The sequence below is a fragment of the Mirounga angustirostris genome, unplaced genomic scaffold (genome assembly GCF_029215605.1).
Source record: "Mirounga angustirostris isolate CCGP_5_RB_7025 unplaced genomic scaffold, mMirAng1.0.hap1 SCAF_8, whole genome shotgun sequence".
Lineage (NCBI taxonomy): Eukaryota > Metazoa > Chordata > Mammalia > Carnivora > Phocidae > Mirounga > Mirounga angustirostris.
Genome location: NW_026991716.1, coordinates 11,447,348 through 11,474,304, shown reverse-complemented (window position 1 = coordinate 11,474,304; position 26,957 = coordinate 11,447,348). Strand labels below are relative to the sequence as shown.

General features: G+C 42.5%; 1 protein-coding gene across 16 annotated transcripts in view; it reads right to left on the bottom strand.

Annotated features, from left to right (window-relative positions):
- Positions 1–26,957, bottom strand: part of ATXN1 (ataxin 1) — a 407,605-nt gene that overhangs the window by 288,087 nt on the left and 92,561 nt on the right. For all 16 annotated transcript variants that reach the window (XM_064597143.1, XM_054505717.2, XM_045866332.3 and 13 more), the window contains one exon: positions 13,108–13,229. The gene's annotated coding sequence lies outside the window, so the exon portion shown is untranslated. The remainder of the gene's footprint in view (positions 1–13,107; positions 13,230–26,957) is intronic.

The following is a 26,957-nucleotide window of genomic DNA, read 5'->3' as shown; positions in this document are numbered from 1 at the left end:
ATTTAATTGGGGTCTTTTCTTCCCAGGCCATGGCATGGCTATTTCAGTAGGAAATGTCATAGCTTGACTACCACGTGCATTTTAAGAACTATTCTAGACCAAATTAACTTTTACACCTAATGAAAGACTGGGAACCATAAAACCACTCTTTGGAAAAGGAAGAAAGAAATTTAGTACACTAGAAATCAACAGCTGTTTCTCAAAATCAAAGTCACCGGTAACAAGTGACTCCTTAGCAGGGAAAATTATTTATCTTCAAATAACCATGTCAAGCTGGGAAAAAATGTTTCATAAAATCGCCACTAAATTAATTTTTCTTTAGGTGGCATGGGGATAAGCTAAGAAGCTATATATATAGTTGGACTGTACTAAACTCCTAAGAAACTCTGATACACTGTAACTGCTCCAGGCAAAGGGCAAGTGGGGGAAGGGAGAGTCCCAGGACTATGTGATTCATAACTGTCAGTCATCACTTTGGGAAATTTAGGACATAATCACTATCAGTTAAACATATTATTATTTGCTAAATGTCCAAGATACACATTTCCTTGGAAACAACGAGTAACAATACTAAAGGCTCTGCACAGACCCTTAATTTTCCTATTTTGTGGGCTGGCAGATTTTCGGGAATTTCACAACTGCTATGAAGGAAAAGTGAATTTATTTAATTACTGTATGCACAGGCATGGTTTATACATATTCTTGCTCAGAGGTGGATCCAGTCTGTGGGGTCTGAAGCTTACCAGGTTATTCAAGGAATGGGAGAGAGTATTGGTGGGTGGGTCTTTCAGAAAGAGTTCACGAAATCACCAACCTAGAATTTGATACCAGCTCTTAGGAAGGGCCTGTGCAAGTAAGGGGCTTCAAAGCTGAAGCATCATTAGCTCTAAGAAAAATGTACCTGGTCCGTGACACATTCAGCCGTATGTATGCATCACAAGGGTGGGGACACCTGCCAGTGGCCAAGATCTACATATTTCTTCACAGTCCTCTCCGGCACTGTACTGCAAATACTTCCATGCACATTTTTGCTGAGCTCAAGCAGGTAAACAGAACTGTTTACACATGATGTTTTTAGATGAGCTATGACGTGAATCCCAGTATGTGGCTTTACTACCTTGTCAGGAAAACCTCTTGTCCACAGTAACTTATTTAGCAGCAGTGCATAATCTGCGGAAACCCATCTAAGGGTTCCTAAGAGAGTGTCTCAGATTAGTATCTCAGTGCAGCTAAACTCAGCAGTTATCCTTGAGGATGAGGATGAGGTGGGGAAGGACAGTGCTGAGTGATCTAACACAGTACCCCTGAGATGGATGAGCTCAGGTCTGGGCTCAGTCAGAGCTGGGGAAAGGGCCTTTTACAACACAATGTTCTGCCTCGCCCCACACCAGGTACCCAGCGCAAGGAGAGCACCCCAGTACATCTTTTTTTTTTTAAGATTTTATTTACTTATTTGAGAGAGACAGAGCGAGAGAGAGAACATGAGTGGAGAGGGAGAAGCAGACTCCCCGCTGAGCAGGGAGCCCGATGCGGGGCTCGATCCCAGGACCCTGGGATCATGACCTGAGCCGAAGGCAGACGCTTAACTGACTGAGCCACCCAGGTGCCAATACATCTTAATTATGGCAAGGCAAAATGGGAAGGGAGAAAAATCTCTAGAGTACCTCAACATTAAATCAATCCATGGAGCCTTTCACCAGAAGGAAAAGATGTACCGTGACAGAAGATTTGAGAATCACAGGCGCTTCTGGGATCTGAGGCAAAGCTCTACCTTGAGCACAGCAGAAAGTCATTACTGTTCCATTAACTTTCAGGAAGTAGATTAGACCTTTCTGGGCTTTCTTTCTTAAGGCTCTCGGAGCCCCAGGGTGCCAATGAAGTGCCACTTAGACCAGCAGTGGCAATGCCTAGAATAGAAATCTGAAAATAACACATTCACTCTGACACGCCAACCCACTACTTTTAATTGTGGCTCATTAAAGATGTAAATAGCAGAAGACTTATGTTCACCTCTACTACAATTTCACTACTGCAGTAAAATTACAATGCTTTTGTTTCTCTGCAGAAAGGAATTACTTCTGCTTTGCGTAACATCACCGCAAGCAGAGGGCTGTGTGATTCACGAATTTTCCGAGCGCAGTCATCACATGTTTCTGCCTGCTGCTGGACAGAAGCAAGGAAAGGGGATGATTAATTTGAAAATCAACAAAAAGAAGAATAAAAGGCAAGCCAGCCCAAAGACGGTATCTAACAAATTCCAAATTCTTCCTTGGAGGCATTCGGGAAATGCAAACCTGCCTGTAGAAATTCTGCAGAGAATGCAGGCTGAAGAGGGGCGAACCCCAAGCAGGGGAGGATCAGCCCCAAAGAGGAATGTGAAATTACCTATGACGCGTTTGAGTTTTGTCTTCCAAATGTTATTTTCTTCAGTTCCTAATGAAAATATTTTCTATGTCTTCCATGTACTCGTATTCCTTTTTTCAATTGCAGTATAAAAAAAAAAGATGGAGTATAAGTATAACATACGAGGCTATATTAGTTTCAGGTGTGCAACATATTGATTCGACAGTTCTGTACATTACTCAGTGCTCAGCACCATGTAAGTGTAGTTACCATCTGTCACCATGCAACATTATTACGGTATTATTGGCTATATTCCCTATGCTGTACTTTTCAATCTCTGTGCCTTACTTATTTTATAATTTAAAGTTTGTTGCATACTCATATCCTTACAGAACCTAGTTTCCTAAATTAGAATGAAAATTATAACTTATTGATAATTATTAATACAATAAAGTATTAAAAGTGAATACATGAGAAAAGTTTATTTGGAACACGATGTTAAAAATAAATTAAGGGCTAGGGCGCCTGGGTGGCTCAGTTGGTTAAGCGACTGCCTTCGGCTCAGGTCATGATCCTGGAGTCCTGGGATCGAGTCCCGCATAGGGCTCCTTGCTCAGCAGGGGGTCTGCTTCTCCCTCTGACCCTCCCCCCTCTCATGTGCTCGCTCTCTCTCATTCTCTCTCTCAAAATAAATAAATAAAATCTTTAAAAATAAAAATAAATAAAAATAAATTAAGGGCTAGACACAAAAAGAGACATTGTGTAACTCCAGGCATAGGTGGTAGCTAAAATAGGCAAACTCATCAAGGTAGAAAGTAGAGTAGAGGTTACTAGGAGCTGCAGAGAGAAAGGAATGGGGAGTAAGTGTTTTACAGAGTTTCTGTTTGGGATGATGAAAATCTCTGATGGTTGCACAATACTGCGAGCATACTTAAAGTCACTGAATCGTACTCTTATAAATGCCTGCAGTGGCAAGCTTTATGTTATATGTATTTACCACAATTAAAATATATATATATATATTTAAAAATCAAATTAAAGACACTTTGAAAGTGGGGTGCTGGATTGATGGCTAGGTCCCCAAGACAGAGTACTGTAAGCTCACTGACTCTCCCAAGTGCATGAGGGCAGTGCCGAGGCACCAATGTGGGTGCCCATCAGGAAAACAGAGAAAACCATGTCCATTCCTGCAAAGTGGGTCCAGCTGCAGGCGAGATAAGCCTCTGCTAATCGGCACCAGCAGGGTTGTCAAGAATTTACAAGTACTGATTTAAATGCATTAAGCAGATCTGATATTCTGGAGAATCTTACTGAGGATCAATTTCATAGAGCAGATAACCGTTCCAAAACTTGTCAGGTTAATATAGATTTGGGCTGAATTTACATAATGCGTGCCTGTAGGTTCTCAGGCCATGACCTTTGGTAGCTGGACCTGAACGTCCCCTTTCACTAAATGTCACTGCAAATTCCAGGCAGCCTTTGGAACATGCTGCTCTGCCTGTTGCTGAGTGTTTTTTAGTGAAATAAATTTGGCATCAATCAGATGGAAGAAGCAAAGTGCTTACCTTAAATCTAGGGTTCATGCGATATTCTCACCCCCAAACTCTGTTTTCCTGTGAAGAGCAAGTTCACTCTGCGTGGTACCCAACACAGGATGCCAGGCTCTTCCAAGTGGCTAATTTGATGGGCTCCTAGAAATGGCCACCTGCCAGCAGCATCATTTAGAAGGATGCTGGTCCTGAGGACAGCTGAAGATAATTTCTTTCCCATCAACCTCTACAAAGTCGATTAGGTCCTTGTGGGGCTTTAGTTTCTCTGAAAGCAACAGAGAGCTAGCCGAGTGGCCTTAAACCAGTGAAAAAACCACCCTACTGCATACTGGAAATCAGAAGTGGTTCGACAGAGGTAGGAGTGAAGACAGAGTATAGGCAAGGGGTCAGGGAACCCAGGGTTCAAATCCTAGCTTTCTTCCTGCAAGCCATGTGAAGTCTTCAGCACCAACAGCCCCATCCATTCTAATAATATCTAATTTCAATGTAAAAGTCAGACTCATGATCTGTCAAAATTTTTGTGAGCATCAGATGAGATGAAACATGCATAAGCACAAAGGAATTTAGTTTACTAGTAAACTCTTCTTAGATCAATTAATTAGTTTCCTCTTTAAAAGGGAAAATGTACAAAAAGGGTCTCCTAAATTTTGTTGAGGAAGCTTTTAAAATAGATTCCACCAGCATTTATGGAACATCGCCCATGCTGAAGGTCCAGGGCTACTCCTGGAAGGAACATAGGGCAGTAGGAGACCTGTCTTCAATTTCGGGGAACTTAAGAGTCTAATAGAGCAGATAAGTCAATCAGTGTTAAGTCTGATCGTGACCTTCTCCCATTCCACAACCTTCCATGGCTCTCCACCACTTAAGATAAAGTTCCAACCCTTAGTATGGGATTAAACCAATTGTTGTCCCCTGTAAAATGGGGCTAACTATGTTGCAGGGAGTTGTAGGGTAGCACTCACAGACGCTGGGGTAAGGTAGCTACTCAATTAATAGTTCACACTAATTATTATTATTATTACCATCATTATTAGAGCATCCCTGTTCCTCCCAATCCTTCATTGTTCTACTTCACGCACCTCGCACTGGACCCAAGCCAGTCCACGACGTGCCTCCAACACACATCACCCTCTTCCTTCTCAGCGTCGTTCCGTCGCCCTCCTGCCATGTGGGATCCTGGCCAGACTTCAACATCTAGCTCAAAACACCTCTTCTGTGTCTTCTCCACTTCATAACTAGACCAACTATCTCATTCCTTTGCGTTCCCACAGCATTTTCTCACCGTCCCTGATTGGGCTCACGCCCATATTTTACCTTCTCTACCAGAGTAAAAACTCGTAAATTTGGTTTGAAAGAAGGCACCAAGAATAAAGGCTGGAAAATTTTTATTACAAACTGAGTAGCTGTCTAACTGAATACCCCGAAAGTAACATGACCATAACAGCTAACTTCGTATTTTTTTTTAAAAAAGCTTTACGGTCATGAACTCATTTAGGTTTTACAGCTCTGATAGACGCTGCTTTAATTTTCCTATTTCATGGGTGGATAAACTGAGACCCAGAGAGGTTCAGTAAATTTGCTCAGCGTTACATAGCTATCAAGAGGCAGATTTGTACTCAAACCCAGGAAATCTGCCTCAAGAACCTACGCTCTTAAACAGTACATTATATTGTTTTCCAACAGCAGTGTAGCAATGGATTATGTACTGCTAAAAAAAAAAAAAAAAAAAAAAAAAAAAAAATCTATGAGGACAGTGATCAGTTTTCTCGGGGCTGGATTTTCAAAATTTGAGATCCATCAAGGAATTCTGTTCTGTATTTAGATCCTTAAAGTCTCCCGAAGAGTTGTCTTCCCCTTCGCAGCCTTCCTCACCGAGGCTACTCATGCTTACAGACCCTTCTGCTTACGCTACCTGACACCAGGTAGCCTTAGATAGGTTCTAGCCACAATATACGTGGTCTGGGGAGGGCAGTTCAAGATAAGCACCCACTACATCAGGAAGCACCCCAAGCTGTAACGAAAACTGCTTTCATTACAGTTAAATAATGAGAACAGCTACCGGTGAACTGCAAATCTGCATCCGTTCACCTTAGCCATGGTGTGTGTGTGTGTGTGTTTTTTTTTAATGGAAGTGTACTTGACAATACATTGACGGCTTCAGGTACATGTATTTTCTGCTGGATCTTCTCCACAGCCAAATGGCCAGGCTTTTAAATAAATGTTTTATTCAGAACAGAAAAATAATAAATTCAGCAAAGGTTCTTCACTGTGCAAAACAAAGATCAACTTCCATGAGATGCTGCCAAGTGATGTGGTATTTAAGGTTTCCAAGTTGGTAGTCGATCAGTACATGCGTACTGACCAATTTCTTAATCCGTTACTCTAACAGCGGTTCAACTTCTGTCATAATTTCACAGGCAAGCGAACTGAAGGTTGGGTAAGAATATCATGCAGGGAAAGTGGCAGATCTTAAATTGAAAGGATCTATTCCAGCTTACTGACTCTAACTAGAAGATTAATAGGAAAAATATAGATGATATGTATAATATAGATTATAAAATAATATACACTATTAAACAGCCTTCCCCTAATGTCAAAATATTGTTTAAAAAGATGCATAACATGCCTCACACATTGATCTCCATTAAATACCATTCTGAATTTCTTGCTCACAAGTGCAGATGATGATTTTTTTAGTGGCATTTTTAACATGTGATATTAAAAAACCTCCTCCTCCTCCCTTTGAAAAGGAACTTTTGAGGATGCCAAATTAATTTTGGAGATGACTTTTCATTTTGTTTAAGCCAAGATATTTTTTTTCTCCTTTGCAATTTTAACCAAACAGAATTCTTAGAAATGAAAAAATAGTAACAAGTATATTTCTAGAGTAGAATAGCCTTTCAGAACTGAAAATGTTACATCAATCCTTTAATGTTACCCAGTCTTGGCTTTTTAAATTCCCTTAAGAAAAAAATACCACATATTCCTATTATGCTGCCAACACTGCATGTGTCATTTCGGTGGATTTCTGATTTGGCCGATACGGTTTTTCATGACATAAAACAGTTTAAAAAGCAATTTCTAGTCCCTTCACAAACATGGCTCCTGAGAAGCTGAATTGATCCTACGTGACGTTAGAATTTTCAAGTACTAAAGATTCACCCTCCTAGTTTACTTAAAGTGCTAGGATGCTGAGTCCAACTGCTTTTGTAAAAATCGTTTAACCCAAAACGTCAACATTTTTTTAATTTTTTACCACGCGGTAATTAGCACTGAGTTTATCTGAAACATTTGAAATCTCACCTGAAGGATTATTTGTATATTTCTAAAGGAGTTCTTTCTTTTTACCTGTCGTAAATATTTATTAAGCCATATTATGTGGAGGAATGGGTTTACTACTTAGAATACAAGGTTTAAAATAAAGCAGTCTCCACCCTCACGGGTCCTCCACAGAGATGGCTGCATCATCAAAGAACTGCAATCCGCAGACTGACACAGGAAGAGGGAGCATTCCCAGTAGGCCTCAATGAATGAGAAGTTCACTGGGTGGAGAAACGGAATTTCCTGCAGAAGAATCAACATGAAAGAAGGCATGGTCGCTGCTAAAGAACACAGTATATGTAGAAAGGAAAGAAGTGTCCTGTGGGGAGGTGGGAGGGAGGGATGAGATTTCAATGGTGAGTCGGTAATGAATTCCTAGGGACGCTGAATGTCGTGCAATGGAGTTACCATTTTATCCTGTAGGGCAAGGAAGCTAACAAAATCCTTTACATTTTTCCTTTCACTTCGTCCTATCCACTCATTCCTCTGGAAAATACCAGAGGACTCTCATTCTTAAAGATTTAAGTACCAACTGCTCTAATACTACAAACATCTTCGTTTTTGCTTTATTTAGTCCTAGTCTCTGTGGACACGCATCCATTTTCATCATGACTTTGTAATCATCGTGTACCGATGGGTAATCAGTTGCATACACAATTCTGAAGGAGGAACTGGAGGCCTAACATTGTGTTACAAACACGGTTCCATACTTCACATGCCACCGAGGGCTTTCAGCAGTGGGAGTAATTCAATCAGACCCTTTCTTTGGGAAGACAAGTCTCAAAATCGTAGGATGAACGGAATATCGGAAGGACAGACTTAGGGCAGAAGTACGCTTTGGGAAGAGGCTGCAGTAGTCAGGCAAGTGATGTTAACCGCAGAAGCAGACCAAGGGCAGGGGAATGGAGCAGAGTGCTAGACTGTGAAATAAGTAAGAGGCAAAACCCCAGCATGTGGTCAAGGGACGAAGCATAGGGAGAGGAGATGGTGTCCAGCATCCATGACTGGCTGGCTGCTGATCCTGTCTCTCTAGACAAGGAACCCATAAAGGGAGTCAGGGCAGTGACAGGAGGAGGTGTGGACTCAAGTCGGAGGCACCTATGATTAACCCAATTGGAACCGTCCGGGAAGGAAGATGGAAGCCAATGATCTTAAGCTCCAGAGAGGAAGACAGCGCCATGTTCGTCATCAGAGTGGAACTGGTAATGATCCCGTGATGTGATGATGACAATCTTCGGGGAAAGCATGTGCTGTAAGGAGCCCCAGTGAGTTACTTTCTGTTTTCACTCCAACCGTGTGCCCATGTGGCAGTTTAATCTTAATTTCTTTTGATGCACAGCAAACACCGCCTTTCAAAGCTTTCAAACTGTCACCAAGGAAAGGTACCTTCCAAGTAAATCACCCTCTGTTTTGATGATGCCTATTATAAGACCACTCACTGCATTTCCTGAGCTGGTGTGGTTTTAACTCAGTTGTACCCAACCACAAAGCTTCTCCATAGGACTGATGCAATTAGCCCATGATGGTATCAGCCAGAGGAGCGAGTTGTAACCCATTCCACAGAAGAACATCGGCTTAGGCACGTGAGGGGTATCCAACTTCTCGAAGCTAGAAAGCCTTTCAAGAGCTTCCCAACGATGGTCTTCAGGGAGGGTACCGGACTGCCTCTTTTCCTATGTCTATCTGCCTTCCAAAAGCAGCGCCTACGAGTCAGGAAGCCATTTGGAAAATCTGCAGTTCTCGAGAATGCCTCATGGTAAACAACACAAGCAATGTAGTCGAAGGTCCTTTTAGAACCAGCTCTTCGCTTTCCCCACCACAGATGACTACTCGTAAGGAAATGTTCCATGCACCGCTAAAGACCTCCATAACACCAACACCTTTGCTTTTTCGCTAAAATCGGATGTTCCGTAATTTCTCTAATTTTGTCCCTAGTTATTCCTCCACCTTGAACCCTCTAATGAAGGCTCAAGGCACTGATGGCAACAACTGTCCATTTCCCTTCCCTGACTGACAGCCTATGCACCTGCCTCCTGCATCACAAACAGAGCCCGTGTCCCACTCCCACTGGAAGAGGCCACACAGAGAAAGTCTAATCAGGTTTCGATGAAGCACCATGTGCAAAAGCCTCTTTTGCTCTTAATATTGTTTTGGAAATGGGGTGCCTGGGTGGCTCAGTCGGTTAAGCGACTGCCTTCGGCTCAGGTCATGATCCTGGAGTCCCCGGATCGAGTCCCGCATCGGGCTCCCTGCTCGGCAGGGAGTCTGCTTCTCCCTCTGACCCTCCTCCCTCTCATGCTCTCTCTCATTCTCTCTCTCTCAAATTAAAAAATATATATATATATTGCTTTGGAAACCTGCGCTTTGTTTTCCTCCCTTAGCTGAGAATGAAAAAAAAAAAAAAAAAAAACCTCCATTTCCCAATCCGTTCTGGTATACCTTCCCGCTCCCCAAACCTCCCGTCGCCAGGATTAGACGGACGCCCAGGAGAAGACGCTTCCCGTCCCTGTGCCTGAATGTGCCTTTTAACACAATTCAAGATCGACACACCTTCTCTTAAGTAAAACTGTGACGAAGCAAGAGTGAAAGCAAACAAACAAACAAAAGTTGCAAAAAAAAAAAAAAAAGCTTTGATGCAGGTGGTAGTGGCTGTCTTCACAGCTAATAAATGTCCCGATGCGCCCACTGGTTCCCTTACCGGCTGGCTAGACTTCTCTGAGTTCTTCTGTTTGGTTTCCGTCTGATCTCCTCCCAGGGCTGCACCTGCCAGCAAGGGCATCAGGAGCTGCACTAGAAGTGATGCCACCCTGCAAATCTCTCCTGGATCATCCAAGGCCAGGCTTGCCCTTGCTGGGGCAGGTGGGGGAGGGAGGGAGGGGGGCCCGGGGTCACCACCGCAGCCTGCTGTCATCAGATTCAAATCCCGAATCTGCTACTGGCACTGAGGATGATTTCATGTGTGTCCACCGCAGCTTAACTTGATCCCTTTTCACCAGGGGATCGCTCTCCTGCCACCGGAATGGACAACCTGCGAGCCCTAACAGCTGAAAGAAACAGCATTCACGATGAACTGCCAAGGGCAGCAGGCGTGGCCTTGGGATCGGAGGATGAAGCGTCTGGGATCCCAGAGCACCGCTCCCCCCTCAGATCCACCTCCTGTCCTGGCGCCAGGGCCCCTCTCCCTGGAGCTGACACGACTGCTGGGCCGTATGCAGCAGGAGTCGCCACCCCTGACAGGGGGCAGTCAGAGTCACTGGTTGAAGAGAAGGAGACACTGAAAGGTTTCCAGAACAGCCTCTGACTGAGGGGACTTTACACCTTTGGACAAAACGGGGTTTTTGAGGGTTCAGAGAATATGCAGACTTCACATCCCGAAAAGGCTAAGAGCAACTGAAGGATGAAGGCAACCACCATAGTTGGGTGCTGCTTAAATCAACAAGCAAATACTTCCTGGGCACCTACGACGTGCTCAGATCTAGAGCCGACGCTGCAGGTGAGGAGGCCCAGAGGATGAGCAAGTAGACGCACACTGCTGTCCACAAACCTCAGTGTGGCGAGTCTCTCGGGCTGCACATCCCCAGAAATTCTGACTCATTGAGCCTAGTGTTGCTGAATCTGCAACTTTAGGACACATGCCCAGGTGGCTCTGCTGCAGGAGATCCTGGGGCTAGACCACCTTTGAGAAACGCGGGGCTGTGATCGGATTCCTGCCCTTAGGCAGCCTGCAACCCAGACGGGGTGGTAGCAAACACCCACAAGCACTACATATCCATAGATTTTTTTTTTTTTAATGATGCACCTTCTTTTGTGTTTAAAGAGTTTATTTATTGTCAGAGAGAGAGCGAGCACAAGCAGTGGGGAGCAGTAGGAAGAGATGCAGGCTCCCAGATGTGGGGCTCGATCCCAGGACCCTGGGATCATGACCCGAGCTGAAGGCAGACGCTTAACCAACTGAGCCACCTGGGCGTCCCCATAGGTTGCACGTTCTAAATGTTACAGGAGTGCACAGAGGCCTGAGCATTCCAGGAAGACTTTGTGGACGAGCCGGCTCAGCAGGCAGGCAGGAGCTGCATAGAAAGAGACAGCCTCGTGCAACCATCTTAACCAAACCTCCTGACTCAGTGTGACAAGGGGGCCATGGCAGACAGCATGACTGAAGATCAAGACCGGAGTTGGAAGACTGCCACCAAGCAGGTAAACAGGCTTCGTATGTTGAGTGCAGGGAGGGGACCGTCACCAGGAGAACCATAACACTGGCATTTCCAGATAACACCATGTTCGCCTTTTCATTCCACCACATTCATGTGGTTTCCTGCACTTCATAATTTAACACTTGCAAGACCAAAAAAAAAAAAAAAATGCTGTCACGAAACCCAAATAAGGCACCACTTGGAGGCAGAGAGCCAGCAGCTAACAAGAGTGACATCTGAGCATCATTTAAAGTGTCATTCATAGCTCTGCTTTGGAAAAGGGATGTTTAGTCAGAAAGAAAAATAATAAATTCTGTGCTACGTAAAACGAAGTTTGGGGCTCCACAGGAAAAAGGGATCGGCAGATAACCCGTAAGACAGTGATAGCAAACAGAGAAGGAAGAGTGAGATCCCCGACAGAGAATTAAAGGACAGGGGTACCTGGGTGGCTCAGTTGGTTAAGCGGCTGCCTTCGGCTCGGGTCATGATCCCAGGGTCCTGGGATCGAGCCCCGCATCCGGCTCCCTGCTCAGCGGGAAGCCTGCTTCTCCCTCAACACTCCCCCTACTTGTGTTCCTCTCTCGCTGTCGCTCCTCTGTCAAATAAATAAAATCTTTAAAAAAAAAAAAGAAAAGAAAACTAAAGGACAATATTCTGTTCTATTCTATTCTATTCACGTAACAATGTGCTACGTTGGCTTTAAAGCTGTAAGGGAATACATCACTAACCACAGACACCACAAGGCCTGTTTGACCAAAGGCCTGGCTCAGAAGATCGTAGAGATAAGTATGGAGAAAGGACCCCAAAGTACCTGGCCCCTTTTCTCCACAATGGCCTGTCCAATGAGCCTCCCTGCCAAAGGTGACCTGCCAAGGACTCACAATCGATTCGGCTAAGAATCAGAGGGGATAATTGTTTAATTAATTTCAGCAGAGTGAACTGTCGAATTTTTAGATTTGCAACAGACCTTGGAGGTCAACGAGGCACACACTGGAGTTTTCTAGAAGTGACCCATTCCCCAAGGATGAGTAAGTTGGCTGAGGTCACCAAGTTAGGTGGGGAGAACTGGCTTCCATTTGAGGACTGTTTCTAAGAACTACGGTCAACTAGGCTGATTAAACTTCCTTGGAAATCCACAATATCTTGGTATCATTTATTATTTCTTTATAGTTTGGAGCCTTGAATTCCACCCCTAGACCAAGGGTGTATTCATAATGGGCATCATATGTAGTTAAAAGGTGCTCAATAAATATATGTTGAGTAAGACTTGGAAAACCCCAGTGCCTCTCACCCTCCCCACCCTGATACTTCACTACAGGGTAAGAAATCTGCCATCAGATCAAATCGACGGTCTCGTGTGTGATTAATTCCTTATGCTCTCAGCTAAAAGCAATGTCTGGAAGACCTAGTCTGTTGGGTCATTTGTGTGTTCAGATGTTCAGATTTTTTTTCCCCTCCTTTTTGGTCTTTTCTAACCACAAATATACTCAGATCCCACTGCTTTGCAAATTTCAGGAACAAACACACTAAGTAAATTTCGTTGTTCTCTTGGCTCTCCATCACTAGAACATTTTCTCAAACAACCTGTTGCTTGGGCTGTAGAGAAATAGCCAGGCACTTGAATAAGCTGTCCTGAGACACCAAATCAACGATGATTGATGAAATCTAGAGCTAATGAATGCCAAGTCCTTTGGATGACTTACCCACAGCCGTTTGTGTTTGAAGACCATCCGTGCAGGCTGAAGTCCACTCCTTCTTGCTCATGGTCTGTAGCAGCATGACTTCTGAGGCCTCAGAATAAATTCTTTCATTTTGCTCCAGTATGCTACAGAAAAGAAAACAAAACAAGTCAGAATGAAAAATGCCACTTCAAGCAGTTAGTTGGTATTCAGGGGGAAATCCCTGGCTTCTCTCAGATGTATATTTTATAACCTCAAACAAGCATGTTAATTATCAGAACGAAGCAATCACACAACTCATCTACCTATGGAGCCCTGAAATACTAGAGCGGGGGAGGAAGAAAGAAAACAGAGCACCTGCTGGGGTAGGCAGTACATCTTGAAAATTATGATATATACCACTGGGAACATGCCCGCAAAATTTCAAGCTTACTAACTGAAATAAGTACACCGAGAAGGATTCACAATGTTTAATAATTCAAGATAACTGATGTGTAGTCATCAAGGGTAGGAAGAGGAGAAAGTTTTGTTTCGAATTAAAATTCATCTGATTCTGCCCATTAAAGACTCAGACTCACTGAGCTACTATTAATATCTTTAAATGCTGTTAGGATTGAACCAAAAAAAGATGCAGTGTTAGAAAGAGGAAATTTTCTATTTTGCACCACAAATAGGTAATTGATGGGTTTTCACTCTGACTCGATACATCTCGATAAAGAACTGCCCCAGCCAAGTTGGAAGGTAGCATTTACTTCACACGCCGAATATGAAATGAATGGTTAAAATATGCATGCCTCTTTATCCTACTCAGAGCACCAGACAAAAGCCTACACATTAGAACTGTGTGTGGCTCTGAAAAGTTCTCTTCTGCCTTGTGAGCTTATAATGTTCACTTGTCACCGGGTGCTGTTCTAGCTTCCCCCGAAGCTCAGACAAGTCCACCCCACCGTTTTCTGACAATGGCCATCTGAGCCTGGAAATGGTCTTCAAAAGATGTCTGCAGCCTCTTCTAGCCTCTTGCTAGCTCTTCCTCGTCTGTTTCTGAAAGCACACTGCAAGACTGCCATCCAGCTCTCTCACTACGATGACTGCATCTCGCTTGGGACACCAAACCCTACGCATCTCCAAAGGTCCTGAGGCCACCGCCAGGTCATCATCCCATGACCCGGTTGTAAGAGAGAGGATATACCTTCATGCCTCATGACTGCGTGAATTATCAATTCCTTGAAAGCCTTCTGAAGCTATTACTTTATAGAAGACTCAAAGGGTCTGAGAAGAACTTTTGGGGGGTTGTGTCTATCTGTGGTTAAATGCGTGTAGGCACTCAGAACTTCTGAGGAGGAAGAGAAAGCTGCTCTTGGGTAATGTTTAAACAAGTGAGTTGAGTTAAAGCCCATTATATTTTCAGTCTAGTTGGAAGAGCGACTGCCTGAAAATGGCAAAGTCTTTTTTATTTTCTTGATGTTACCAATACCCACTGAAGGGCGGCTGTCACGATTTTATTAGTTTTCAGAGCGGCTTTCATGAAATGTACCTCCGCTCCCACTCAAACGTGTAACAGTAACATATTGCTACAAATCAACATAAGCCAGGAAGTTCAAAGCATGACAAACTGTCTTTATCTCACCGTTTGGGTAAAAACAGAATTTTAAAGGGAGGAGGAAGACTTAAGCGAGCCCACTGCGCGTTACTGGCTGATATTAATCTTCCTTTACTAAAAATAAACTGCTGCCTTTCTTTCATTTGTTACCAGTGTTCTGTCGTGGTATTTTAACTGGGAGGGTCTCTGTCGTCTGGCTCACGGTTCTTCTGCAAAGAAGCTGCCGGCCCAGGGTGGCTGACGGCACACAAGTTAATCTGGGCCTTGAGCGAACTCAGGGTTTAATCACTCATGCCCACTGACTCACTGAATGCCAAGTATGGTGTTGGTTCGAAAAGCTTACCCGAAGCTCAGTACCTTCTCGCGGTACTCTTTCTTTCTTTTTCTGTGCTGCTTTTGCCTAAAGAAAGACATCCATTTCTGGATTAGATTTTGTCACCACGTGGAGCAAAATTATCTGGGAGAGGCAGAATGGCTCCCTCATTAGCTCAGGGCCCTTCCCTGGCTGCCAAAGCCAGGTGTCCAGAGGGGCAAGTCACACTATTCGGAGAGAAGGAAAAAAAAAAAAAAAAAAACACAGAAAAACAGGGGGAACAAGGCCTGATCTAAGTGACAACTTTCCATTCTTACCTCTGTAGATGTGAAGGAGTTAGAAGTGATTCATTTTGTGATCTAGAGCCGACCCTCAATTACACATAATGCACCACGTGGGAGATGACTTTTGTCAAAAGAAAAACCACTGAACATTCTATACCCCTCCTTTTAAGCAATAATTTCAATATGCTTTCCTCTTTCAGCCAACTTTTCAGCAGTGCTGCTAATAACCAACAAAACAAACTGGCTTGAGTTTAATCTCCTTCGCCTACCCATTCCTGTTTGCCAGTTGAAGCTATAAATAGAGATAAGACCAAAAGTCTAGAAAGAAGAAAAGAACACCAGGGGACTAGAGCATTCACAGATCTGCCTGAACACTGAAAGTTATCTTTATAAACAAGGATTCCAATCCAGATGATATCCTTACAGGGTCTGAAATGCGATAAGCATTTTTGTGATAATTTTCTGAAACACTTATAAATAGGCAGCAGCAGCGGAGTAGATCAACATGTGTCAGAAACAGTGGCTCAAAACCCCTGAGGTGGGGCGCCTGGGTGGCTCAGTCGTTAAGCGTCTGCCTTCGGCTCAGGTCATGGTCCCAGGGTCCTGGGATCGAGCCCCGCATCGGGCTCCCTGCTCCGCGGGAAGCCTGCTTCTCCCTCTCCCACTCCCCCTGCTTGTGTTCCCTCTCTCGCTGTGTCTCTCTCTTCAAATAAATTTAAAAAATAATAAAAAAATAAAAAATAAAACATAATTATTAAAAAAAAAAAAAAACCCATGAGGTTTTTTTTTTCTTTCTTTTCATCTCAGTTTTGCCACTAACTGGATTTTTCAACTTAAGCACCATCTCCTAAGTAGAATTAGTTCCTTATCTATCAAATAAAGGGATATAAGTAAAAGTTCTCCATAATTAATCCCCAATTAAAATTCAAGCGGCTTTTATACGTGTTGGAGTATACCATATCAAATGAGATCTCTAAAAACACAATTATATCTTACATGACCTGTTAGGTACATCGCCATTCTAAAATTCAACAATTAGACAAAGCATAGGAAACAAAAAAGAGGGGCACCCGGATGGCTCAGCTGTTGGGCGTCTGCCTTCGGCTCAGGTCATGATCCCGGGTTCCTGGGATTGAGCCCCGCATCAGGCTCCCTGCTCTGCGGGAAGCCTGCTTCTCCCTCTCCTACTCCCCCCCACTTGTGTTCCCTCTCTCCTGTGTCTCTCTCTGTCAAATAAATAAATAAAATCTTAAAAAAAAAAAAAGAAACTAACAGGTTCATTGTGAAATACCACTTCAGTGGGGGATGGGTGTTCTAGTTAATCAACAGGGCTGGGAAAATTAGCTCTTTATTTGGCAAGAGTCAGATCCCCATCTTACACAATTCAGAAAATAAATTCTAATAAATAATTAAACATACAAATGTGTGTTTCCACAGATGTACATATATAGGGTATTTATTATACATATATATGTCATTTTATACAATTAAACACAGATAAATAATTTTATAATCATGAGAGGCCCTGTAGGCCATTACAGAGACTCTGACTTTTTACTTCAAGTGACACAGGAAGAGACCCGAGAATTGTGAATGGAGTGGTATAAAGATCTGCCTTATGTTTGAAGGGATCATTCTGTCTGTTGGGAAGAAGAGACCAAAAGGGGATAAGGCTAAAAACAGGGAGCCCAGTTAGGTGACTGCAAAAATTCAGGTGAGACACCCCATACATGGACTAATAAGGTGGTGATCTTATTACTAGGGGAGGAGGTAGTGAGAACTGGTGAGATTCTAGGTATATTTTGAAGATCAAGTTGACAAGTGGTATAAGAGAAAAAATATATTTTGAAGGTCAAGTTGATAAGTGGTATAAGAGAAAGAAAAGAGTTAAGGAGGATCCATTCAAGTTTTTGACCAGATCATCTCTACGAACAGAGTTGCCATTCACCAAAACAGAAAAGATCATGGTTCGAGAAGCAGGTGTTGGGAGCTCCATTTTTGCATGTCAGATCTCAGCTGCCTAATAGACATCCTGGGGAGATACCACATAGACAGTAGGATATGGGAGATACCAAGTAGCCAGTAGGATGTGAAAGTTTGAAATTCACAGACATGTGGACATAAGACAAGTTAAAGCAAGAGTAACTGTCATAGGTGGGTCCCAAGATCACACCTCTTGGTATTCATGCCCATGTATAGTCCTCTCCCCTTGAGTATAGACTAGATTGAGCCATTCTCGTCTAACAAACGGAGGGCAGCAAAGGCAATGGGATGTCATTTCCAAGATTAGGTGACAAAACTGGCTTCCATCTTGGATGCTCTAGAACATTCTCTCCAGGGTTACTCACAATGGGGGCGGGGATTGGCTGCCCGGCTGTGAAGCCATCCTGTGGAGGGGCCCACATGGCCTGCTAGCATCTATATGAATGAGCTTGGAAGCAGATCCCAGCTCCTCCCCACCCCACCTTCAGATGAAACAGCAGCCTGGGCTAATGAATGGCTTGACTGCAATGTTACGGAGGTCCCGAGCCTGAGACACTGATCAGAAGTGTGCCCTGGTTCCTACTTACAGAAACTGTGAGATAATAATTATTTCTTGTTTTAAGCCACCGAGTTTTAGGGTAATTTGTTACACAGCAATAGATAACTAATACACTTATGATGTGCAAAGCACTGCTCTAGGAATTTTATATGACTTTGTACAGTTGGAGAAACTGAGTCACAAACAAGTTGCATCACCTGCCCAACACCACCCATATGTGACGGAGGTGGGAATCCAACTCAGGCCATCTGACTCCAGAGCTGAGGCTCTCTGAGATTGCAAGACAAGACCCCTCGAAGATAACCTTTTCTACCTCGGATGTGCATACCTGAAACATGAATTCTCCACTGCAGGAAGTGTTAATATCATAGATTTTATACAAACAAGGGCCAGTGTGATCTTCACCAAACTTCTTGTCACATAGCTCTACAATTCTACTTTCAATATCCCAAATATATTACAGTATATACTCAACTGTTGAAGATGGAAAGGTGGCCTCTTGCCATCTGAAGAGTAACCTCCCTCTGGTCCTTTAATTCCCATCGGGTTCATCTGTTTGATTTAACTATGAGAGAATTTCCGGGCGCCTGAGTGGCTCAGTTGGTTAAGCGACTGCCTTTGGCTCAGGTCATGATCCTGGAGACCCTGGATCGAGTCCCGCATCGGGCTCCCTGTTCTGCAGGGGGTCTGCTTCTCCCTCTGACCCTCTCCCCTCTCGTGCTCTCTGTCTCCCATTCTCTCTCTCAAATAAATAAATAATCTTAAAAAAAAAAAAAAAACTATGAGAGAATTTCCAGAATAGTTTGTAAATGCTTTAATATAAATTCCTATGGACTGATTGTCCTTTTGCACCTTTAAAGAGCTCTCCCTAGAACTACTCAGTGGTGAAAAAAACACCAAGATACTGGATAAGATAGCCACAGTATTTCTGCTTAAATTTTTTTAGATAATAAGGGAAAACTGATTTCCAGTTGCCAACAGAGTCATTAAGGATTCAAACAATATTATGTTTTGTTTTTTTTTTAAGATTTAATTTATTAGAGAGAGAGAGTGCATGAGCAGGGGAGGAGAGGGGGGTGGGGGGGATGGGCACAGGGACAAGGAGACTCCCCGCTGAGCATGGAGCCCCATGGGGGGCTCGATCCCAGGACCCTGAGATCATGACCTGAGCTGAAGGCAGATGCTTAACTGACTGAGCCACCCAGGCGCCCCCCCAAACAATACTACGTTTCTAAGTAGGAACTGGTAAGACCAAAACATCAAGAACAAAAGCTTTTGAACTACATGAAGTACAGTTACTACTGTCCCTTTAGTTTTTATAACAAATTAAGACTTTTCCATTTTTTCCCTGATACAGACATGTGAAATAGAGAAAGTCAAAGAAATGATCTCTGTACTTTCATAGAAATTTAGAAAGGCACTGTGGTCAGAAAGGAGACTGGCTACTGTATCCTCCTTATTTTTTAGGAGGAGAATGCCCATCACGTAGTAGCCGGGAACACGTTCATCCATACGGTGGAATCCTTTTCTTTTGTTTAACTGTGAAGATTGTGCTCACAACCAATGGAAAGAAAGAATCATTAAAAAAAAAAAAAAACCCACTGCCATTTATAAATCTTTCTGTTACAAAAAGCGACTGTGTTTTATAAAGGCATATGATGCATCACCACAGGTATTTTTTGCCATTTAAAAATACCGAACAGTAGTGACAGCCCCGCGGCTAGGCTGTCAGGACTAACCTGCAATTTGGACAATTTGTGCGGGGATGACATTATGCTGTCTTATGACCCAAGGAGCAGATGCTCCTGATTAACACACAAAAATGTCTAAAACAGTTTCACAAGCACATGTGTTTGCATAGAAAAGATAGCTTTGACGATTATGCGCAAAATAGTGTCCACTGATGAAGGATGAGTGGTTTTCTTTTTAAAAAAAGAGAGTCCGTCAAATTAATTGGTAAGCTTCCATGGGCCTTCTTCTAAGTAAAGTATGGATGTGACAGAAAGTACTTGATAAATCTTGCTTTTTGTTTTTTTTATTGTTGAAAAAAGTATAATGAAGAATTTGTATGGGTTTTTTTATTATGTTATGTTAGTCACCATATAGTATATCGTTAGTTTTTGATGTAGTGTTCCATGATTCATTGTTTGTGTATAACACCCAGTGCTCCATGTTAAAAAACGGGGAGAGGGTAGCATATATCATGTATTAGCCAGTGTGTTCAGTGGGATGCTATATTCCATGGTGAAACATCATGTTATGCTTAAAATAAAATGAGGACAACAAAGACTGGGATACATCAGGGAAACACTTCTGAGGGACACTGGTGTACTGATAGGTATTGTAAATCTCAAGGAGGAAAGAAAGCATGCAGCTTGGCCCAAAATACGTTTGACCACACAAGACTTTTTCCAGAAAAAATAAGCAACCAGCAGACACGCATTGACCAAAATGCAACCTAGTAAACAATACACGAGGTCAGTGGTTCTCAAACTTCATGGTTTCAAGTCCCCTTCGCATCCCTAAAATGTATTGAGGATCCCAAAGAGCTTTTAATTAGGCAGATGGTATTGAACAATATTTATGGTATTAGAAATTAAGACTGCGGATAATTTGAAATATATTAAAATTAATTCATTTACGATAAATATTAATATACCAATTGCATGTTACATAAAATATCTTTATGAAAAAGCAACTATATTTTCCAAAATAGTAAGAAGAGTAACAATAGTAAGCAGAGTAACAATGATTTAAATTTTTGCAAATCTCTTTAATATCTGGCTTAACAGGGGAGCCTGGGTGGCTCAGTCGGTTAAGGGCCCAACTCCTGATTTCAGCTCAGGTCTTGATCTCAGGGTGGTGAGCTCAAGCTCCGCATTGGACTCCATGCTGGGCATGGAGCCTACTTAAAAAAATAAAATAATAAAATCTTTAAAAAATATATATCTGTCTTAACAGATAGTTCTCAAATGTGCCTCTGAATTCAATTTTCTGTGATACGTAGTCTGGTCAGCATGTAGGCTAGACGTAGCCATGAAGGGCCAGTAGGAACGGGCACTCTGTCAAGAAAACGTCTGTTTACTCGGATTCTTCCAGGTAAGAATCTGGGAAAGGTGTTCACTTTAGACTTCTTTAGCAAATGCTTTCTTTTAATAATCCAGGTTTTAATAATCTACTAAGGATTTGTTTTAACTGAAGACAATAAACTTTTTAAGTACCCTGACCGAGATTCAGAAAAACCTGTTTCATGAAATCAGTTAATAAGGTAGGTATGTAATCATAAACCATTAACTATTTAAGAACGACTAAACAACACTGGCTATTTTGGGGTGTTAATGTACACATGCAATAATAATAGTAATAGTAATAGCTAATATTTGTGGGGGGGTTGTTTTATTTTTAAGATGGGGAGGTGCAGGGGTAGAAGGAGAGAGAAAGAATCTCAAGCAGACTCTGCACTGAGCGTGAAGCCCGACGTGGGGCTCGATCTCACAATCCTGAGATCATGACCTGAGCCAAAATCAAGTCAGATGCTTAACTGAGTGAGCCACCCAGATGCCCCGATAGCTAAAATTTCAGTGTTAAACCCTCAAATTACATTATTTCCTTTAGGCCTTACAATCACCCCAGGTGGTAGACATTTGCATCGTTCTACCTTTATTAAATGAAGAAATGGAGGTGAATAGAGCTAAATAACGTACTTAAGGGGCTAAGTGACAGATTTAGGACTCCAACTTCTGTCTGACACCAAAGATTCTCTCTTAACTCCTCGTTTCCAGTTCACGGTTTAGTAATCCAGATTCTTCTCTGGCTGTTATTCCAAAAAAATCATGAAGTATCTTCTTCCGTTTTCCGTTTCAAAGTGAGTAGCTGCTCGATTAATTAGTCTGGAGCCCACACTAATAAAGGTGCCTAATGGGAACATTCTTCTGCCTCCCAAAGCAGACTATCCACGTTATCCCATGAAAAAGAGAAGTCTCGGGGCGCCTGGGTGGCTCAGTTGGTTAAGCAACTGCCTTCGGCTCAGGTCATGATCCTGGAGTCCCGGGATCGAGTCCCGCATAGGGCTCCACGCTCGGCAGGGAGTCTGCTTCTCCCTCTGATCCTCCCCCTCTCATGCTCTCTGTCTCCCATTCTCTCTCTCAGATAAATAAATAAAAAATCTTTAAAAAAAAAAAAAAAGAAAGAAAAAGAGAAGTCTCACTCAAAAGCCACATAGGCTGGATGCTGTGAAGCCCAATCTTCTGATTCTTAAAAAGTCATGAGGATGGAGCACTTGTAATGATGTTCTGGAAACAAAACCCAAGGTACCCTGAGTCCGTACTCCCTCTCTCTGAAAGCACATTCATGAAACAGGGACAATCGAAATGCCTGTCATCTCTAAATGCCACAATAAGGCAAGGAGAAAGTACAGGCAGACCTCGTTTTATTGCACTGAGTTTCAGGGTGCTTATCAGATATTATATTTTTTACAAAGTGAAGGTTGTGGCAACCCTGCCCAGAGGAAGTGTATCAGCGCTGTTTGTTCAGCACAGCATTGGCTCACTTTGTGTCTCTGTGTCACATTTTGGGAATTCTCATCATATTTTGAACTTTTTCATTATTATTACATTTGTCATAGTGATCGGTGATCAGTGATTACGACTCACTGAAAGCTCAGATGATGGTTAGCATTTTTTAGCAAGACAGTATTTTTAAATTAATATATATATTGTTTTTTAGACATTACGCACACTTAGTAGTCTATAGTATAGCGTAAACATGACTTTTGTTAAGGACTGGGAACCCAAGAATCCATCTGACTCATTTTATGGCGATATTTGCTTTATTGCAGTGGTCTGGAACCAAACCTGAAATGTGTGACATACGTCTGTGCTTCCTTTTCAAGTGCTTTCTTAACCCTTAGCTCCCTTGGGTCACTATACACCTGTGCCCATTATTTCCCTAACCTCAATGGCTTTCCCTCTGCTACCCCAGAATCATTTAAAACATACCGAACACCTTCCTAGATCAGTGTTAATCATTTTCCACCACCCAGCTCAAGACAGCTGTCCTCCCAGAACTACCCCTGCCCCCTTTCCTCGAATCTCCTTGGGCAGGGAACCCCACCCCTGTGGGCTTACTGGTGCACTCCCTGACGGTGGGTAATGCAGCTTCACCTGCATAAGTCTTTTCTTTTCGCAGCTATAAGTAGATGGCGAATGTTCTCAAGACCTTCTGGAGAAGCTCACAGCACCTCCCAAGGGCCAAACACAAGCATACCATGCTTGCTTGTATTTTTCTTGATTGGGTGAAGACTAAAGGACACAGGAGTATAATTTTATGTCAGTTTTATTTTTAAACATCTTTAGATTCTTCAGTCCTGAGATTAAACAAAAATTGGCAGTGGAATTCAGCCAGAAATTGTAGATATTTTTAAAGAGAATAGTGGTCTACAGTATCATCAATGGTGTTCACTGAAAACCCCATGCCAGTTTATTTGTGACATTCTCAGAGTAGACAGAATTAGGTCCATCCTAATGTGAACTGATTTGAGAAGAAAGCAGGATTTAAAAAAAAAAGGTGGATTTGGGATATACCCAGAAATCCATCGATTGTGTCTCACCCTTTCTAAATGCTCAGCCATTCTTAATGACATCCACTACCTACACTTCCATGTCCCACTCAAGTGTTCTGTATATCTGTTTTCAACATGAATACTCAAACTGGCATGGAGCTTTTTAATGGATAGGTCTGTGCACCACAGACTACAGAACACAGAAGAATCCAACTCATTCTCTTGGCACCATAATTACTCTTGGAAAAATTACGCTGCATACTTTGCATAAATGGTATGATCTAGGGGCGCCTGGGTGGCTCAGTCACTTGAGTGGCTGACTCTTAGTTTCCGCTCAGGTCATGATCTCAGGGTTGTAGGATCAACCCCGCGTTGGGCTCCACGCTCAGCACGGAGTCTGCTTGTCCCTCTTCTTCTGCTCCTCCCCCACCCCTGCCCCAGCTCACTCATGGGTGTGTGCTCTCTTTCTCAAATAAATAATCTTTCTCAAATAAAAAAAATAAAATCTTTTTTTAAAAAAATGGTATGATCTAATATCTGGTGATAACAACACCTGATAATCCTTCTTTATTATGTCAGACTTACAAGGGCATTTCATTCCCCAAAACCGCCCTTTCTCTCAGACCAACCAAATAGATTGGAGGCTTGTGTATTTGTAAGTGACATGGTTAGGAGCAGGGCTGTTTTGTTTTTTTACCATTCCAAACTACTGCACAGAAGAATGGAAAGCCACCACAATGGTGCATCTCTAATTACTGTCACAGACTACCTAACTTAAATACTGGGTTTCCATTTGTGAGCGCCATGACTGGATTTACAGAACCATGCAAATTTCGGCCTTCCTCTGAAACCTAACAGCCCCGATCTTAACCTTCTTTATCATTCTTGGTGGAAATTTTCAACAACCACAAAGGTGGGGAAAAGGGTGTGTTACATACTAACTTCTTAGTCATATTTCCTGATGTTGCCATTTTAGTATACTTTAAGTATTTACTTATGGCAACACTGAAGTAATTATAGTTTATGAAGCACTGTTCTCTTTCTGTCTTGCTGGACCACTCCGTGTGCTGTACCACAAAAGAAAGTTCTCTGAATCACTGCCATTATTTAGTGAAGGGCTGATGTTCTTACTTGGTGAGCACTTCTCCCAATGCTCTCGAAATCTGAAGTGAGCAATCTTAGGCTGGCAATTTTTCTTTTTAAACTGCCTTTCATATTATACACTTGGACAGCTCTAAACTAACACTTCCTTTTTTATTGCCCTCCACATTCGCATCGGTGGTACCCACACACCCCTGAGCACCTGACACCTCAGATCCCCAACCCCCCGAGTGAAGCTCAAGGAGCCATTAGCTATGAACCCCAACCAAGAAGGGGTAAGCTACAGGATCAAAAGGAAAAAATAAGTGATATACTGCTGCATGGTGAGAAAGACTCTGAGGTCCCATCCCTTTTAGGGATCCACTATGCCTGTTCCTGGTACCCCAGCATCACTGAGATGCTGAAATTGAGAACTCCAGATTCAACACTCTGCCTTCCCCCTTATTTCACAAGTGAGCTGGTTCCCAATCCTATCAATTCTACTTCCTGGTTCCACTTCTGGAACATTTCCTTTTCCACCCACCTGGCATTACTGCTCTGCTCTACCACCTCTCCTGCCCACCCACCTAGATGCTTGACGGTCCTCCTGGTCCTCCAACCAACTCTCCAGAGCGCCCCCAAACAGATCTTGTGACTGCCTTCCCCAACAGAACCGAAAACCATGGATAACTACAGCATGCTCTTCAAACTATCCCTGAAGAGGAAGGGGGAATGTGAACCACACACCAGTAAATCACATTTTGTGATCCCAACCACCCTTCCCCTTTTGTTGTGAATGCGCCATTAAGAAGAGATCTGGAGAACATAGATGTGGAGACACATAAAAGGCCAAGAACCAATGTTTCATTCACAGATTTTTTTCCTCTGGGTTTTCTTGGCTCATCTATGTTTTGGGTCAGCTTTTTTTTTTAAAACTCAATTTGACTTTTAATCATTAAGAATAATCCTAGAAGCATGTCCTGTTAGGCGCTGCCAAGTTGCATTGATATGTTTCATTACTGCTTGAAAGGCCACGTATTAAAAACACTACTAGAAGTCAAGTTAAAGAAAACGAAAACATAATGATCTGGGATATTTTTTTTAAAAAAGCAGTTACTAAAACAGAAACAAATGTTATTTTAAATCTCTGGCTCACTATAAACTGACAAGATATGAATATGAATTCTACCAAGTAACGTACAGCAACTGCTTCTCCCCCAAACCCCACGCCAACAACCCCACTTTACATTTCACTTGGATATGACATGTGGAACGTATCATCCAGCTTACAAACCACCCCTCATTCAAGGAGATTCGCTCCAGCTCATTTTTGATATCGTGACATCATTAACTTTAAAAAGCTCAGTAAATCATGATTCTTATAGCTGATGTGACAAAAAGTCACCGCAAAGTTTAAAATTTCTAAAGCAACTGAGGAACAATATCCGAAAAACTGTAAGATGATGACATCCTTGTCAAGAGAGGTGAGTCAAGTCATCAGCACACTTCTTACGATGCTTTGTAAGGAAATTCTGTCAGGCGCTTGTCTGGAGTAGAGGAAACCTTCTCTGATATGGATCAGGCCCTTGGGAAATTTAGCCTCCATCTGGGAAGACAGATGGAGGTATAGTACGAGAACAAGAGAAAAGCTTTGGAATTTTAGAGGAGGAAGCCATTTTAGGCAGGAAAGGGTTCAGGGAAGGTTCCATAGGGAAGGTGGGTGGCCTTCAGGATCAGATGGATGGGCATTCTGAACTCGTGTTTCCATTCCTAAAATGTCCCAGGACTAGCTCAAACTAATCAGGTTGTTCCTCAAGCTAGCATTTGCGGATCAACTGCTGTGTGTTAAGAAATTCACAAATGTTGTGTTCAAATAAACTCAAAATGATAGCCTGGTTGTAACTGGTTTAAAAAGGACTTGGAGACTCATCAACATTCCCAAGAGTCACTAGTTCTCCTTAAATATTAGGAAGCCAAAATGATGTTTTGATCAATTTAACAATTACACAGAGAGGATGACAGTCTTAACAAGAACAACCAAGGGTCAAAATCATTATGTATTTTGAACATAAATATGGCTTAATAGAATAAGGATTTAGATCTGCCAAAAACAAATCACATGTCCTCCAATATAACTGAAATGACAAGAATGTCAATAAACATATTTATTCTGTCCTCTAAGATCAATATTATGCAATGATTTAATTTTGCACTGAATTATCAAAATATATATTTGCTTTAAAATAGTTATTAACATTTTGTTTCTCAAAATGTGATCCAAGAACCTTTTATGTTGAATGTGTCACAGGAGAGTGGCTCACGAAAAATACAACCCCTGGGCATGTCCCTGATCCATTCATCAGGCTCCTCGGGCCCAGGAATCCGAATTTTCAACAAGCTCTCTCCTTACCCCTAAGTAAGGACTGGCTGCATATATAAGTTTTCAAACCCCCTGCCCGTAGTGTCCTTCCCTATGTGTTTCCCTCTCCTTCTCT